This window comes from Balaenoptera borealis (assembly GCF_965194805.1).
Source record: "Balaenoptera borealis genome assembly, chromosome: 3".
Lineage (NCBI taxonomy): Eukaryota > Metazoa > Chordata > Mammalia > Artiodactyla > Balaenopteridae > Balaenoptera > Balaenoptera borealis.
In genome coordinates, this window is record NC_138866.1 from 67,538,728 (window position 1) to 67,555,719 (window position 16,992).

Consider the following 16,992-nt stretch of genomic DNA (forward strand, 5'->3'; position numbering starts at 1 on the left):
GTTGAAATTATGGGCATTGACCTCCAAGAACCCTCATTGTATTCAAAGGGAGACACATAGTCTTTTCTCTTTATTTCTCCACCTCCCTTTGTGCTTTTACTGCTAGCCTTTCCTGCCTTACTTTCATTCTCCTCACTTACTTATCATCTCGACCCCTTAGTTCTACTGGACCACAAAGAAATGTGCTAAGAAGAAATGAGAAAAAACATTTTAAAATGTATTTTTGGATAGGAATAGGTAAAGCATTGCTGGGAAAATATATCCATGTTTATTGCCAAGCTACCTATAGGAAATACAGGTGTGTGTATTGTCTTTCTATTAAATTGCATGTTTCCTAAGCCCATGGACATGTTTTAGAATCAGGCATGGTTTTGTTATATTATCCAGATTTAAATACTGCATAGAAATTCCAAGAGCCAGGTGGAGACTTAAATAAATCACTGGGTGCAAGAAATCGTTTCCATCCATTTGGTCTTTGTGCTTGATGTTGAAGATATGTACTTCAGAATATTGTATAACTTACAGGTCCAAATAATATTCTAAAAATAGGAAGCTTGGTGGTATGTGTCATTTAAATGCACAGGCTAAAATGGATATAAGTAAAACCACTCAACAGCTGGTACAAATGTGCTGCTATAAAAGAGCACTGTTAAAGATGTCATTAGAATGCAGGGCTCATCCCAACATATATCACCACATCTCATGTCCTTTTCTTTCCTCATGCTGGATGAGTGTAAATAACCCAATTTTATTCCTTATGTAAATAAATTCTGGAACTAAGTTTGGTTCTCAGACCAGAGAAGAACCTACTAGACTCCAGTTCTTTTTGTTGTGAAATAATGACATTTCTAGGCTATGACATTTCAATAATGTTCTAGGAATCCTTATTGCTTAATTAGGACATACCATATAGATGAGGAAGCTCTGGGAGAGATGTTTTCTCTACACATTTTTTTTAGATGATACACTCTATCATCTGTGTTTAAAATTTGGACGTTAGCTTTTCTGTCTTCTAAATCTCCCATCCTCCCCTTCTTGTTGCCTTGCTCTCTTACCATCTTCAACTCATCTTCCATAAGACTTCCAAGTGATTTCAGTCATAAGCAAATAAATATGCCCCTCTTCTGCTTAAAAAAAAAGCAGTGGCAACCCAACGTCTATCATATAAAATTTAAAATCTTTAATATAACCTACAAATTACTTCATAATCTAACCCACCTGTGCATAATTTTCAAGTCATCTCCTGAAAACTTACCACCTTCTCACCACATCAAGAATCCCCTTTATTTAGCCAAACCAAACCACTGGACATTTCTTGAATATGCTACATTTTCACACTACTCTTATTTTTGGTGCTTGTTATTCCTTATGTAACTGCATTCTCTCCATTGTCAGCTTGGTGAGATGCTCACCATTTATATCTGGTCTTTGGCATCCACTCCTCTCTGAAGTCTGCTCTGTTAGCCTCAGGAGAGCAGGTGGCAACTTATATAGCCTCCACTGTTGCATTTACATCTTATGATGTTGATTGGGAGAGTTTGGTCATTCATGAGACTTCTTGAAAATGGGGTTTCAAGCCTTTAACCTTTGAATCTCCAAAATCTAGCAAAGTGCCTATAACATAAAAGGTACTCAGTAAGTACTTTTTTGAATGGAAATGATAATTTTGAATTCACCTAGAAAGTAAACCTAACTCAGCGTGTTTATGATTTTATAATAGCAAGTTCAGACTTCGAAATAATTCATGCCTCCCCCCAAAAAATCATGAAAATACCTGTCATGTATATAGTGGCCTATATATATCAACTCAGAAGGCATGTAATGGCTGTTTGCCCCAATTTGAGTGATACTAAGATTGATCAGAAGATTCAGATGGTGATAACCTGAACTTCTCATTTAAAGTTCCCCACCAACCTTTCTTCTCATGGTTTTATATATTGGTTATTGTTGCCTGATTCAGTTATTTCATTACCAATTACAGAATGATTTTTAAAATTCTGTCATTCATTACACATTTATTAGTTGGAATTCTTTTAAAAACAAACTTTTGCTCATCAAATATGGCAATTTGGTTATCTGAAATATAGTTCATACAGGAAAGGCACAAGAATGCTTAATTATTTATTGGCAAATTTTAGGACAAGGAATTGGTATACTAGTTACTTTCAATGGTGTCCAGGGTACATATTTACTTTTGAATTTATTCCTGTTATTTAGAATTATGCAGTGTCCTTAGTATATAATATAATGTCACATCTTCTATTTTGACCATAAAAATTCTCAGCCTTTGATTTATGTCACCCCTTTAGTATCTAGGAATTGTGTAATGATCTTCAACACAAACCTGTAAGTGATTTCTTGTACCAATCAGCCAATCAAGTACAGCAAAGTAAAGCCCAATTATCTTAACACCTGGCACCAAAATTCCTGTGAGGGAGAGATCAATCTATGCTTAGGAAAATACTTTGATAAGTTGCTTGGGATGGAACAAGAGAGAGAGGAGGTGAAAGAGAAAAAAAGAAGCAAGGTAATATGGCAAGAACCTGGAGACCAATGGATAAAATTAGGTGACCGACTTTTTAAAGAACAGGCATATGTAATGTTTAATGTTACATTGTTTATGGTATAAACTATTGTCACCTCTCCCAATACTTTAGTAAAGCCTACTATATAACACTCGAAAGCCTGATATAAGGGAATAAAATGTTTAATGTATTGTAGGGGAAGAGGAAACCAAGGAAAGGGGCTAAGTTCCTTGTCTGTGTTGATATGAGTGGAAGAATGAGATGATAAATGGAATGAGCCAAGCAGAGAAAGGAGTTGAAAGCCATAGGTGGCTCTGAGAACTGGAGTCTTCCCAAAATGCACAAATTCTGGAGGAACAGTTTGGAAATTCCTCAGGAAACAAAAAGGCAAATTGAGCCAATCATATCCAGTTCTTAAGCCACAAAGTAACATAATCATTACAAAGAAATTGCATGAAATATGTCTCAAAAGCTTACAATAGAATTTATTGACTGTTCTTTCTACCCTCTTCCACCACAGATTAAGACTTTTCCTTTCTTTCTGCTACTCTTGCCCAGTAATGGTATCCTTAGTTATTCCTTTGCTTCACTAATACCCTCTTAGCTCTGTAATCAGCAGTCTATCTCCACTTGAACTTGAGGTTACCTTCCGTCAGGCATTTTGATCACACCAGTTTCCAGCTGGAAAAGTTCAGGATGGCTTCTGTCTCACCGTGGATGAAGTCTGGGATTGTAACCTCAGGTTCTTCACAAGATGCCCTGAATCCGTTTACCGCCTTAGTTCTTATCCACCAGGTTGGCTGCTCTGACTACTCCAAGAACAGTGAGTTCAAAGCCCTGTTTTGGTGTTCATGTTATTCCCACTTTTAAGTTTTTTGAAAGCAAACACTTTATGTTTGAAATATCCTTCCATTTTGCCCCAGTTCCCAAGTAACCCATTAGAATTGTTAAAATGATGAAACAATATTTACTGCAATAAGTTTGGAGGATTCATTTATGTAGAACACATTGTCACTATATTAGTTATCTAGTGCCACGTAACAAATTCATGAAGAAAAGTATGTTTGTTTTGAAAGATGGGAGACATAAATACATGTTTGTCTGCTGATGATAAAGGTACAGAGTATAAAAATTTGATGATATAGAAGAGAGAGGAAAGAGTTCTGAATCTTGTCCTTGAAAGATTGGACTCATCCAAGAGGAGTCATGGCTTTAGATAAGAATGTGAGTCATTTATTTATAGTAAAAGGTAGGAAAGCACTGCATATGGTATAGGTATTGGTAATTAGGAAGGTCCACTGGTGGAAGTGGAAGCTCTCTTATGATTGCTTCAATTTTCTCAGTGAGATAAGAAACAAAGTCATCGGCTGAGAATGAGGATGTGGGTGGATGTGCTGAAATATTTGAAAGGAATGAGATAGTTATCTGTGAGTAGGAGAACAAATGGACTAGGGAACTATAGTATGATTGCTGGGCACCATTAAGGACTCATTTAGATTTATAGTGAGATCATTCAGCCATGTTCAATTGCCTAGGTGTAGGTTTGAAGTAGGCAGAAAATTGGATTTATACATTTTAACATTTGGTCAAATGACTATAATTAAGTAACAGTGAGGCAAAGGAATTGAAAGCATATGCAAGGGAGTTAATGTAATGATTGATTATGAAATTTAAGGTGATTTAGGAGGCAAGAAAAGCTTATACAGGAGTGAGGGAAAGCAAAAATACGGTAGGATTAATGGAATGGAGATACATGTTGAGTGAAGGTATTGTTGAAGTTGGGGAGGTAGAGAGAGTACCCCAACATGGTAGTTTGAGAATAGAATATGTTAAATCAAGATCATGGAGGTGTGGAAATTGTTAGCAATATCTAAGGCATGACTATTAGTGTTAATGGCTAAGGTAAGGTGGAGTGTAAGTCTTTGAGAAGTTCATCCTTGTAGGTATGGAAACTGTTGTAGACATGGAAACAAGACTGTTGGATAGAGTGACAATGAACCAGATGTTTGACTTTTCAAATGAGAGTGGGTGATCTGGAGGACAATAATGACAACAATAATAAAGGAGTAGTGGGTAATAAAATCCAATGACATAAGATTTAAAATAAATAAGTTGAAGAACATAAAAAATTATTTAGGGACTTCCCTGGCAGTCCAGTGGTTGAGACACTGCCCTTCCAGTGCAGGAGGCATGGGTTCAATCCCTGGTCGGGGAACTAAGATCCCACATGCCAGGCAGAGCAGCCAAAAATAAATAAATAAAATGGAAAAATATTTTTAAAAAGTGTTCTTAGTATCCTTAGAGATATTCAAAAGGCATTCATAGGGCTTCCCTGGTGGCGCAGTGGTTAAGAATCCACCTGCCAATGGAGGGGACACAGGTTCAAGCCCTGGTCCAGGAAGATCCCACATGCCGCGGAGCAACTAAGCCCGTGAGCCACAACTACTAAGCCCGTGTGCCACAACTACTGAAGCCTGTGCGCCTAGAGCCCGTGCTCCGCAACAAGAGAAGCCACTGCAACAAGAAGCCCGCACACTGTGACGAAGTGTAGCTCCTGCTCACTGCAACTAGAGAAAGCCCCCGCAACTAGAGAAAGACCCAACACAGCCAAAAGTAAATAAATAAAATAAATAAATTTTAGAAAAAAGTCATTCATAAATCATGAATAGGTTGTTATGGAAAGAGAACAATTTAAAAATAAAAAATAATGTGTAGAAATTAAAAGTATCATTGCAAAATAAAATCCAATAGATAGGCATAACCATAAAATGGGCATATGTAAAGAACAACTTAATGGTCTGAAAAATAAAGATAAGAATATTGCCCATGATAGAGACCAAAATTATAAAGACATAATATCTAAAAGAGAAGAGTTGAGAGACATGAAGGAATCAGTTGAGGGTCCAAAGAAGTTCCAGAAGGAGGGAATGGAATACTCAAATCATTAATAGAAAAGAATCTCCCAGAGTGGAAGAACGATCTTATTCCTCATACTGAAAGAGCCAGCAAATGTTGAACATGGTACATGAAAAAAGACACCTACCTAGACAGAGCACATTAAGATTAGAATACCAAGAATAAGGCAAAAATTCTAATAGCTTCCAGAAAGGAATAGATTGTTAATTACTAATGAATGAGAAACAGATTTACATCAGGCTTTTTTCTAATCAACCACCTGGAATGTAAGAAGAAGACTGAGCAGTATCTTCAAACTAGTGAGTGAAGATACTTTTTTTATTGTGGTAAAAAGCACATAACATTAAATTTACCATCTTAACCATTTTTCTGTGTGTACAATTCAGTACTGTTAAGTATATTCACATTGAAATGCAAAGGATCTAGAGAACTTTTTATCCTGCAGACCTGAAACTCTACACCCATTAAATACAAGTCCTTCCTCCCCACTTCCTCCAGCTGTCAGCAATCACTTTTTTACTTTCTATTTCTATGATTTAAACTACTTTAGATACTTCATATAAGTGAAATTATGCAGTATTTTGCTTTCTGTGACAGGATTATTTCACTTAATATGTTCTCGAGGCTCATCATGTTGCAGGTTCCCCTTGTACAGCAAGAGAATGTAGATACTAATTAATTTTAAATGTGTTTGAAAAATTTAAGTATAAATATGCGTGACAAAAGTGTAAGTAATCACTGAATAATATAAATAGGCTCTATAACTTCCAAATAGAAGAAAAGGAATAAAATCGAACATCAATAGCTCAAAAAGTTCAACAGGGCAAAGGAGGGCAAAAGAGAGAATAAGAAAGCATAGTCATAGAAAACATAAACTAGGTAGTAGGAATAAGGACAAATATGTCATTAGTTATGATATTGGTTATGATGTTTAAATGGGTAATAATTTTAATATTATTTAATTATATTTATTAATAAGGTGTTTGTTGATGGGTGTAATTTCTCTATTAAAGGATGGAGATTTACAGATTGGGTAAACAACAATATTTAGATATGGTTTAGAGGCAACACTAAACAAAATGGTAAAGAAAGGTTGAAAAGAAAAGCATATGCAAAACAATCTAACAAAACTAAAGCATGTATAGCAAGACATCGAAAAGTAGATTTAAAGCCAAAAATATTTGATAAACAAAAGGGATATTTTATATGAACAGCTCACTGAGAAGATACAGTAACCATGAAGAAAAAGCTGCTAAAAGAGTACAGAGAGGCAGTAACTTACATGAAATCACAGTTGGAAACAGTATACTTCTCTCAGAATTTGAAAGATCAGCTGGAAAAAAAATAAGTCAAAATAAGTAAAATTTCAGTAACAAGCAACAAGCTTGATCTAAGGTACCTTTATAGCTGCCTCTATCTTTATAACCCACATATAGGAAATCCACATCCTTTTCAAACCTTCATGAAAAATATGTGAAAAGAAAAAGTAAACATTAGTAGAGCTCCCCTCCCCTCCAATTTCAGTATATTCCAAAAACCAGAAATAGTTTAGGCCATGTGCTCTGATCACAATGCAATAAAATTAGAAATTAACAAGAAAAGGGTAGAGAAAATAATCTCTAATAATTGAAAATAATTACTTTTGAAGAAGGGAGCAGAATTTGGTGGGTAAGGGGGAGGTAAAATGGGATTTTCATTTTTCATAAAATTTATACCTCTGTACTTAAGACTTTCGTAATCTTACCTCTGTAGTTAAAAAAGAAAAAGCAATTAGCAAGTTATTCCTTCAATGAATGAATAGAACCTCGAAAGTTCTCCTTATCTTCTGTCTTCATAATATTCCTGTGAATATTGTGGAGGTAGGCATTATTCCACTTTGATGCAATGAGAAACTGAGGTTTTAACAAAGCAGGTTAGAAGACTAAGCAGCTAAATTGCATTATTTTCCCCTTTTGGGGGGCTTACAGGATGAGTCTACCTTTCCTCTAGATTCCTATTTTCTAGAAATACATAAAAACAAGAATATCCATTTGTTTATGCAAACAAGTCAGAACCATGCTGTAAAGACAGAATGCTATATTTGAAAATGTTCTTATTTAAAATGTAATCCACTCTAATATTGTGAGCAGAAATCATTTTTTAAAGATCTTTTGTTTGCCAAGGACAAATTCTAGCTATTGATCGAGGCAGTAGAGTTCACTGTATGCCTTATTCTCTGAGAGGTAAATACAAGGAAATGATGATTCTTATTACAAGGTACCAGGCCTTTTATCCTTAGAAGGAACAAGACATTTCTGATTGGGGAAAGTTCATGATCCCTATTTTGATTTAAAAAATCTTTTAAAAATAAACATCTTAAGTATTGAAGAACATATATAATGTTTTTCTTTAACAGAATATACAAAATAATGAAAGCATCTTTTTTTTATTCAAAATGAAATCACATGACTTAGGAAATGAGTTCAGAGTTCAAATTCCTCAACCCATTGCAAAAAACTAATACTTACTTTTCAATATTTTTCTCTAGTTCCCCTCTTTCTGCATTGAGACTTCCTGTAGTATTCAGAACCCTGACTCCTGTCTCCTTGATTTTCCACCAGGAACCTTAAGTTCCTCTCCGTTCTACTATACAGAGCTCTAATCAATCTGCCACCCCCAGATTTTCACACCCACACTCAACATGGGGCTCAGTAACACAACAGGGCCTGCATGTAATGGGACCCACCCTCCTTAGAAAGAGTTGGAATCATAAATAACTAAGTTGTCTAGTTGACAGCTTGTTTTCTGTGGCCTGCAAAAGTTAGTGCACTTTTCTCAAGGACAAGTTAAGTATGAGGAAGATCCTATCCTGAGAATTCTTTTTATTTAAGTGGCAATAAAATTCAAATACAATATTTTACATTTCCAAATACCTCTGTGCTGTGTGCATCATAGAAACATGGCTTTGTTCTCCAAGACGATCAAGAAACCCTAGAGAGGGACTTCCCTGGCGGTCGTGTGGTTAAGACTTCGCCTTCCAATGCAGGGGGTGCAGGTTCAATCCCTGGTCAGGGACCCAGGATGCCTCGTGGGTCAAAGATCCCACATCCTTGTGGCCAAAAAACCAAAACATAAGACATAAGCAATATTGTAACAAAATTCAATAAAGACTTAAAAATTCTCATCTCTCAACTTGCTTCACAAGAAAACAAATATATATAAAAAAAAAGAAACCCCAGAGAGAGTGACAACATCAGTTCTAGAAGGAATATGTTTGCTGCATATGTGTGAGTTCAGCTATCAGAATTTTAAATTAAACTAAATTTATTAAAAGCCATTTTTGTGTATCCAAGTCATTTTTATATGTTTGACACAATGTAAGATAAAGGGGAAAGGTCTCCCTGTATATGGCACTTAAAGTTTACTTCATTACATTTGTTTCAGCACTTGGGTGGTATAAAAATTAGTCATGTGAACGCCAAGCTGAAAATATGACTCTCAGCCTCTGCTAACAGCTGCCTTAAAAACAGTTTTGCCTTTTCAGTGGTAAATGGATTTTGGAAAGTGGATTTTTGTGGAAGTCTGGGGTATTTTCAAGTGCATTCTTGGGTTTCTTTGTTTATTACCTGGGAACTCCTCGCTGAGGATCTAGTCAGGACACGTTGGTACATTCTGGAGAAGTTCTGTTTGTTCTGATGAATTCCTTTTGAGCTTCAGAATAGATTCCTCTGTCGAGGTACCCATTTTTGGTGGCAAAGGGTTGTTTTAGAGGACTAAGAGAAGGAAGCCTGTGATATTGTGATTTATAATAAGAAATATGTATTTGGTCTTTGATGGCATTCCTAGCACAGAGCTCCTTGGAATTTCCTAAGTGGAGAGAGAGAGATAAAAGAGTCTGTTGTTATGTTATTGAGGTGACTTTTGGAATGCCTCTAACTCTCCTAAGGATTGAGTCTGGTTGCCAGGGCAACCAACAGGGTGATGAGAGGGTTGGAACTTTCAGTCCCCACCGCCACTTCCCAACCTCTGGGGAGGGGAGGGACAGGGTTCTGAGAGCATCCCAGTGGTGAGCATGTGGAGGTGTGGGGAGAGTGACACACCTGGAGAGGGTATGGAGGCTCCACGTTCTTTCCCACAGACTTTGCTTTGTGCATCTCTTCCATCTGGCTGTTTTTGAGTTACATCCTTTTATGATGAACTGGTAATCTAGTGAGGAAAATGTTTCTCTGTGTTCTGTGAGCTTTTCTAGCAAGTTAATCAAATCCAAGGAGGGGGTCATTTGGAACTCCTGATCCATGTATGGGCAGTTGGTCAGAAACACAGGTGACGACCTGGGCTCCTGATTGGCATCTGAAGTGGTGGTGGCGGGAGGGCAGTCTTGTAGGACTGAGCCCTTAACCTGTGGGATCTGATGCAATCTCCAAGTAGTTAGTGTCAGAATTGAGTTAAATTGTAGGACACCCAGATGGTGCCTGAGAATTGCTTGGTGGTGCAGGAGAATACTCCCCCACACTTTGGGATTGTTGGAGGAGAACCTTAAAACCAAATCTCTAAGAAAGAAGGTCTGAAATCATCAAACTCATTGACACTTAAGTAAGATCCAGCAGGAAACTCTAGGCAGCGCTATGGATAAGTACTGAAAGTGCATTAAGATCTAAGCAAGAATCAGTACTGAGCAGGATTTATTAAACACCCATTTGTACATAATACCGGTCTAAATGTTGTACACTTAGATAGGTTTTGCATTCTTGAAAATTTCCCTTTGAAACCTAAGGTAATTTCTAATTCCTTTCTTTGAACTCCATTCTTTTTACCATTTGTTCCTGCTGCATAATTCCACTCACTGATTCACAGTTGATTCCCACCTAACCCCCTTCCCTTCTCTTTACAATTGTTCCTTTATATTTTTCTAGCTGTCCATTCCACCCTTCTCTCCCTTGGTCTTATCTTTGTCTCTTTATTTGATTCAAATGGGGAAGTTGTTGGAGTTTAAAGTGAAGGTTATTCCATCTGACATCCCTTATCTGCCCTCCTGGGGCTTGTTTGGGAGTCACCTTCCCACACATTCTCAGTGTAACATGTGATTGTTGCGAGTACAAATCCACAGCTCTGGTGAAATCTGAAGGGTAATTTGAGGAGCCAGCTGGTCTTGTGATCATGGATGACCAACCGAAAGGTAATGCTTAGAGTCAGGACCTAAATAGGCCCCAGAGGCTTGCGTTCCATTTAAAAGAGAGCATCTTCATGTTTCCCAGCTGTCCCAGCCCTTGGCAATTCCAGACTCATGGGGTTTCTTTCAAGAAGCACCTGTTTGCATTGTAGCCTGAATTTGTAGCAAATTATTTCTACACAGTTGGAAATAACATCAAATTGGCTCTTTTACCAGGCACGCTGGTTGGGCGCATTTGGGTTTTGTAGATGTTTGTGTGTTCTTGTAGTGTGAAAATGCCTTTATTTAAAACAAATACATTTTCCAGCTCATTATCCCGCAGTATGAAGCCCAATTCTGTTAAAAATAATTACAATGGCTGAATTGTTTTGCTGAGAAAAACAGGTATCCACATGCCACTACAAATTCAAACTTTTGTTTCCAACAGACTTTTGATGCATCATCCCAGGATACTGTGGCTTGAAAGTTTAAAGAATATTTCTCTAAAGTTATTGTCATAAATATTTTTACTGATTTGATGATGAAAAATCCTTACCAATACTCACATTAAGTATATTTCACATCTCAGATTAAATCCAAGGAGAATGAGTTTCTTTTATTCTTTTTTTAATTCTTGAAAATATTGAAAGTTATGAGATACTGTAGTCTTGTTGGGAGGAAAATAAATGGTTCATCTTATGACTTGCTATGTATGTATAAAAAAGTCTAATTTGCTTTGGGAAAATAGGAGTTAAAATCTGAATATGGTAGAACTTAAAAGATGCAAAAATTTCAATTCTCACACAAAATCTGACACCTTTGGGTCCATGAACCTCTGCTTTGAACTTCAAACGAACAAACCTCTACATTCTTTGTCTATATTTATCTTTGTCAGGACTATACAAGGCACATTTGCATGGCTTATTCTTCCCTCCATCTGTAATTTGAAGATAATTAAAGAATAGGCAGACGAGGGAGATGGTAAGAAAGAGAGAATTGAATGCTCTGTTCACCAGAAATTTTTTTCAGGGTCTGAACCTTCATGTTATTCAAGTAATTAGAGTTGATCGTTAATTCACAATAGCTTTCTAAGGTTAAAGCAGTCACGTTATCCGGGGAGACTGGAAAATTCCTCCAGGCAAATACAATTTTTGCAGTAACTGTTTTGGTGTGCAACAAAGTTTGAATTCGACTGCTTTGGCTCTCCTAGAGAAGACACTGGGTAGAGAGACACTCTAGTCCCTATGGGTGCCTTTTCCTGACCCTCAAAGATGCTCCTTGAATAGTGCTGTGAGATGTTGGCAAATACTGTATTTTATATCCTCCTCTTTGTGCTTCACACTGCACTTTAACATACTAAAAGTTCTAAGAAGTTCAGCAATAAAGTACTTTTATTAATTAATAAAGTAATTTTATTTAACCAAGTTTTCCCAAACTTACATGATCACGGTACCCTTTTTATATGCAACATTTATTAACATCCTGGGATTCCACAGAAAGAATGCTATTTTTTGTTTAAAAAGCTTTGCAAGGAAGAGTTCTAGAATTATCTCTTGAGGTACAGGTTATGGTTGGTAAGAATTATTGTATGCACTGATATTGCCAAAAGTTTTCTAAAATCTTAGGAGATACGTGAAGACCCAGGAGATAAGGAGGATGTAGCAGTGAGTATAAGAAATATATAATTGAGTCTCAAATTTGGTTTAGGCTTTTCTGGCAGAGTTGTCATTCTAATTTCTTTTAAAATTATCAAAATTTGTTCTTGAGATATAAGTTAATGTTTACAGATACTATTACACACGGGCAACGTTGCTGGAAAGTAAGGGACTGGCTGAATGTTGGTGGGAGTTCAATTTTAGGGGAAAATAATCCCAAAATTTATAATTAAAAACTATTATATTTAATATATATATTGTTTTCAAAAGTTTAAAATAGTAATGTTTGAGTTTCTCTCCCCTCTACCTCTCTCTGTGCCCTCCTGCCCTTTTGCATATTTAAAAAGCAATTCTAAATCACCTCCTGTGTACACCGTTGTATGTTAAGTACCACTGGGGGGATAAGAAATAGAAGCCATGATCCCCATCCTTGAGTAGCCGATTAGAAAAGACTTCAGGTTGGATTTTTCCACTGACTGGGTAGCTTTGGCTACACAGAACAAAGAGGGGAGGTGCGTTCTGGGTGGGAGGTTCAGCTGAACGAACAACGAAAGCAGAATGAAACCTGGTCTCATCCCATAGTCAACTAGCACCAGGAAGCAGAAATAACGCAGGTTGCCTTGAGTCAAATTAACTCTTAGCTGGATGGCTGCTCACTCAGAGGGGCATGACCTCTATTGGCAGCTGGATCCCCTTTGTTGTTTTTATATGGATATACTCTATCTTCATCCCAGTTTAGAAAAGTTCAAGAGTTTTTTTGAGGTCTGTGAGGATACAATTATTTATGAAACTGGATTGACATAGGGGAAAAGTCTGCAAGACATTTGAAGGCTGTCCTTCTGATGAATGTGATGGCAACTTTATGCAGGATGATCTAGAGGAACATGTTCCCCTGTGGTCATGGTTAGGTTAATGAAAACTCTTTTTCAAGTGGTATTTTGGGGATCTAAAAGGGACTCTTACTTACATCTAGTGAAGGAAGGAAAATATATTGGACCATGGCTAGAAACCTAGCTTCCAGGTTTCTGCTGGAAAGTTGATGATGTTTTCCCCACTTTGGAAAGGAAAGGAAGAGGCAGATGTTCCACTTTTCTAAATAAATAAGCAAGTCTTTTTGTTCCCTTTTTGGGAGATATAACTGGTTTGGGAAAAGGTAGAAGGGAATGAAGAACTGGAGGAAAAGGTAAGGAAGGGTCAGACTGGTTCATGGCTGTTTGCTTGATGCCAATTTAAGTTGCTAGCCCGGATCACTTCTCATCTTCCTTTCCTGAGATGCAAGAGGGAGACAAACAGCTATTTTATAGTGGCTATGGGACTTGAAAGATCAGAAAAAGTGCACATTAGGGAATATTATTTCTGGTGAAAGATTAACAAGACACTACTCACTGACTCTCTGCTATGTACAACCTTTGTTTTTTCAAGTGCTTGTTATAAGGGACTTTACCTGTGGGCTATAGTTAGCTAACCAATTAACTAGAAATTACTCTCCAAGAATTAACTAGGGCTTTGCAGTCCAAAGATAGAAAATCCCCAAGAAGAAAAATTGAATAATTTAAATTCTATTGAAATGAAGAAGGCTTTGGAAATTTTTCTGATGTTTTCTGGGATTCTGATTTGTCTTTTTAAGCACCATCAAATTATGGATTTGCTGCCATGCTTAGATCAGTCTAATATAGCAATGTAAGTGCTGCTTAAATGAGGCAAGAGGTTTTGTTTAATGTTAAAACTACCATCTCTCTTCTTAAAAGTATAGAACCAGTTCTTTAAAATGTAGCCGATAGGAGATGTATGACAGTTTAATTATTCTAAGGGAATTTTAAATTGGTGTATAAGTACATTTAAAACACAAACCTGAAAAAATACCCTTCAAAAATACAACACAAGCATTGAAATACTATGTTGTCACCTTTACCAAGATATCTAAAACTCATACCACACAGTAAGAGGTCTAATATGAGTATAAACAGTTTAGCTTTTTCAACTAGAATCATTTAACTGCTTTACTCTTTATATTACAGCAGCTAAGACTCATTTTAAGACCTAAAATGTATCAACAAGTATGGCGTCCTGTATTCACATGTAGTCAGTCTCAGTGATAGGGATTATTAAAAAATTAGCCCAAATAACCAGTTATTTCAGTCTCCAAGAGTAGAGTACACGATCTGAGGGCCACAAAGGCTGGGGCGTAGTCCTTGGAGCCAGGAGGCTACCAAACAGCCTTTAAAGTGTGGTCTGACTGTGAGGACTTTGGGAATTGGTCAACAATTGGCTAAATAAGCCCTGGACTCAGGCCTTGCCTTGAGCTGCCAATTACACAGCAATGTGGGCAGTGCTACATAGAAGTAAGCACAGGGCACTCTAATGGCTCCTTGAGCATCTAGCTCAGGCTTGGGAGGTGGGGGGTCAGCAAAGACTCCTTAGGGAGTGCTTATCATTCCATGAAGTAGAAATGTATAACAGGGAAGTTATTATCTAAGTACAGAACAACTAAATGCCAGTTACTGCAAGTGTTCATAGATGATAGGATCATAGTACAATAATATTACAACTTTATGTGTGTATAGTGCATCCAGTTTAATAATTCATCTATAGCATAATATCATACCAGCTGAATGTTATCAATAATTCATCTATAGCATAATATCATACCAGTTGAATATTTCCTGATCTTCTCTTTTCCAGACACATGGTAGGATTATACTTCCCTAATCCATTGAACTAAGTGTGGTCATCAGACTTGCCTTGACTGCAGAAATGTGAGCAAAAGTGATGTGTGCCACTTCTTGGTGGACATTTTAAAAGCTTGTATGCAATTCACCCTCTCTTTTTCCATACTGTGGTGATCTAGGAAGGCTGTGTCCAGATGAGACGCTTCTCTACTGGGTTTTGAGTGACTAGAGAAGCAGAGTCACCCTGTCAACCCGTAATGGACATATCGGGTGAGAAATTTATTTTTGTCTTTAGCTACTGAGGTCTTTTCTTAACAGTGTAATCTCATCTTCCTTGGTAGATATAAACAGTGTTCATTGTTCCTATGAACTCTCATGGTACCTGCTAAAGGAAATTAATGCAGAACATGCAGAGCTTCTAATGCTTTTTTTAAAAAATAGACTTCTTTTTTTAGAGTAGTTTTAGGTTCACAGCAAAATTTATCTTAAGGCACAGAAATTTCCCATATGTTTCCTGTGCTCACATATGCATAGCCTTCCCCATTACCAACTTACCTCACTAAAGTGGTACATTTGTTATAATTGATGAACCTACCTTGACACATCATAATTACCCAAAGTTCATAGTTTACATTGGGTTTCGCTCTTGGTGTTGTGCATTCTGTGGGTTTGGACAAATGTATAATGACATGTATCCACCATTGTAGTATCATACAGAGTATTTTCATTGCCCTAAAAATCTGCTGTGCTCTGCCTGTTCATCCCTTCCTCCCCACAACCCCTGACAGTTACTGATCTTTTTACTGTATCCATTGTTTTGCCTTTTCCAGAAGGTCGTATAGTTGGAATCATGCAATATGTAGCCTTTTCAAAATGGCTTTTTTCACTTAGTAATATGCATTAAGTTCCCTCTATGTCTTTTCATGGCTTTATAGCCCTTTTTTTTTTTAGTGTAGGATAATATTCCATTGTCTGGATGTACCACTATTTATTCATCCATTCACTTACTACAGGACATCTTTGTTGCTTCCAAGTTTTGCAATTATGAATACAGCTGCTATAAACATATGTGTGCAGGTTTGTGTGTGGAAATAAGTAAGGTTTCAACTCCTTTGGGTAAATACCAAGGAGCACAATTGCTGGATCACATGGTGAGATTGTGTTTAGCTTTGTAAGAAGGAGCAAAACTGTCTCCCAAAGTGACTTGTACCACTTTGTGTTTCCACCAGCAATGAATGAGAGTTCCTGTTGCTCCATGTCATTGCCAGCATTTGATGTTCTCAGTGTTCTGGATTTTGGCCATTCTTATATGTGTATAGTGGTATCTCCTTTTAATTTGCATTTCTCTGATGACATATGATGTAGAGCACCTTTTCATATGCTTATTTGCCATCTGTATATCTTCTTTGTTGAGGTATCTGTTAAGATTTTTGGCCCATTTTTTAATCACGTTTTTTCTTATTTTTGAGATTTCTTTGATATTCTGGATAACAGTGCTTTATCAGATGTGTCTTTTGTAAATATTTTCTCCCAATTGGTGGCATGTCTTTTCATTCTCTTGACAGTATCTTTTGCAGAAAAGAAATTTTTAATTTTAGTGATTTTTTTTCATGGATTCTGCCTTTGGCATTGTATCTAAAAAGTTAATGCCCTACCCAAGGTTATCTAGGTTTTCTCCTATGTTATCTTCAAAGAGTTTTTAAATTTTGTGTTTTAAATATATATATATATATTTATTTATTTATTTATTTATTTTTGGCTGTGTCGGGTCTTAGTTGCGGCATGTGGGTTCTTTCATTGTGGCGTGCGGGCTTCTCTCTAGTTGTGGTGTGCAGCTTTTCTCTCTCTAGTTGTGGTGCGTGGGCTCCAGAGCACGTGGGCTTTGTAGTTTGAGACACACGGGCTCTCTAGTTGAGGCGCACGGGCTCAGCAGTTGTGGTGTATGGGCTTAGTTGCCCTCTGGCATGTGGGATCTTGTTCCCCGACCAGGGATCGAACCCCTGTCCCCTGCATTAGAAGGTGGATTCTTTACCACTGGACCACCAGGGAAGTCCCTGTGTTTTAAATTTAGGTCTATGTTTCTTTTAGAGTTATTTCTT